Source organism: Sinocyclocheilus rhinocerous, unplaced genomic scaffold (assembly GCF_001515625.1).
Source record: "Sinocyclocheilus rhinocerous isolate Xijiao unplaced genomic scaffold, SAMN03320098_v1.1 scaffold472, whole genome shotgun sequence".
Classification (NCBI taxonomy): domain Eukaryota; kingdom Metazoa; phylum Chordata; class Actinopteri; order Cypriniformes; family Cyprinidae; genus Sinocyclocheilus; species Sinocyclocheilus rhinocerous.
This window is the reverse complement of record NW_015641089.1, coordinates 540,619-542,951: the sequence shown is the minus strand read 5'-3', so window position 1 is coordinate 542,951 and position 2,333 is coordinate 540,619.

The window sequence follows — 2,333 nt, the reverse complement described above, 5'->3', positions numbered from 1 at the left end:
ACATATATATACATATATATATATATATACATATATATATATATATATATATATATATATATATATACATATACATATGTACATATATATACAAACATTTATTCATTCATTTAAAAAAAAGAAATGAATACTTTTACACATTAAATTGATCAAAAACATTAAATTGACTTTTATGACTTTAAAAAAGATTGATATTTCAAATAAATTCTGTTCTTTTGAACTTTACGTTCATCAAAGAATCCTGAAAAATTAAATGTATCATGGTTTCCACAAAAATATGAAGCAGTTCAACTGTTTTCAACATTGATAATAATCAGAAATGTTTCTTGAGCAGCAAATCAGCATATTAGAATAATTTCTGAAGATCATGTGACACTGAAGACTGGAGTAATGATGCTGAAAATTCAGCTTTGATCAGAGGAATAAATTACATTTTACAATATATTCATATAGAAAATGGTTATTTTAAATTGTAATAATATTTCACAATAGGCTATTACTGTTTTACTGTATTTTTTATCAAACAAATGCAGCCTTAATAGGTGTACATAAGTAAATCTTTGTTTTATTTTAGCTCATTTAGTACATAAATTAATCTATTGCTATAACTAAGAGAAAATATTAAATATAAACTTTTTTGTATTCTATTCTAAATCTATTTTTAGATTTTACTACATCCCCCACCAAAATAAATAAATAAAAATACTAATTTGATCAGCTACTGTATTTATTGCTTGTGAATTGCTCATCACTTTATTTTCGGTCTGTTTTTAAAAGAAAACCAGCTGTATTTATAATTAAGAAAATTCTCAATTGTTTAAACACTGACGTTTATCTGGCATAACAACGGTGAACAAGAGAAAAAAAACAGTGCTGGCATCTTTCTTTTCCCGTAAGAGATCATCAGAGCACCATCTTGATGGATTAATGGCACTGATGTCTAACAATAGCAAAAATATATTTTTACAAAAAAGACCTCCAGAAAATGATGGTCCGCCGCCAACTGTGCTTGTTATGATGTTTCTTCTGTGCTTGAAAAAACAAATATGCACATTGTCCTTTGCATACCTTAAGAATATTTCCCATGTTATATCTTTACAGCGGCTAAGGTCATTTTCTGTGAGTTTTTGGAGAAAATATATAGATGTCATAAATCATGAGCGGATCAGATTCGCCCCGGGCGGCTGGAGAATTCAAAGGGCTTCCATCAGCACTCTTCAAAATCAGCCATGATCTTCAATCTGTCATAAACACTGAATTTATACAGCATCTCCTGGAGACAGAGAGATGTAACAAAGATTTTCACATCGCTTATAAGAGAGAAACATCGCAAATGAGATCTCTACTCTCTGAATTGTTTCTACACTCTCAGAAAAAAATCAAAAATTGTACCTTTAGGGGAACAAACATCTTGTCACTGAAGCAGAAGAGTGACAAGTTTGTACCTTATTTAAAGTCAAGTCACATTTAGCACTTTATACAATACAGGATGTTTCAAAGCAGCTTCACAGTAATGAACAGGAACACAAATGTTGCATAATTCATCAATTATGGAACATCTTCAATGTAAGCTGTAAAGCTGCTTCACAGAAGAAAATAGTGTCATTATTTAGATCAATTTAGTAAAGTCAGTGTTCAACAATTGTGAAATGAATTCAGTTCAGCAGCTCTATTTATTCTTAAAAGATTCATAGTAATACCCTGATGGTACATACTGCTATAAGATACTAATACGTACATTTTAGGAGAAGCTGTACTTTTTCTTTTTTGACATAGTTGATGTTCCTCACGAAAATAAAGGTTCCGGTGATGCCATGGAAGAACCATGTTTGGTTCCCAAAGAACCTTTCACTGAACAGTTCTTAAAATAATTTTGTTTTTTTAGTTTAAAGAATATTCTTTCTTTCTTTCTTTCTTTCTTTCTTTCTTTCTCTTTCCACAAATGTCTCCACTAAATAACCTTTTGTTGAATGGAAAGTTTCCATTGATGCTGATAGTTCTTAGCCTCCTGAGACCCTGTGACCTCATATGAGGACATTATATTTTAGTGAATTTCTCTGAGACTATACATGCCACAGTTTTAAGTCTGGATGTCCTGTACAGAGCACATTCAGAGCTTTCCAGAGATACTAAATGTTTGGATGTTTCACTATGACCACCCCCTCTCCTTGGTCTTCAAATATGTCTGATATTAATTTAGTGACACTCTTATGGAAATATGATAATATTTTGTAATTATCATTTAAATCTGTCTAATTTTTAAACTGTCTGTCATAAATCAACATCTCAGGAAAATGTATGGGGTTTCAAATCAAAATATGACTTTCTATTAT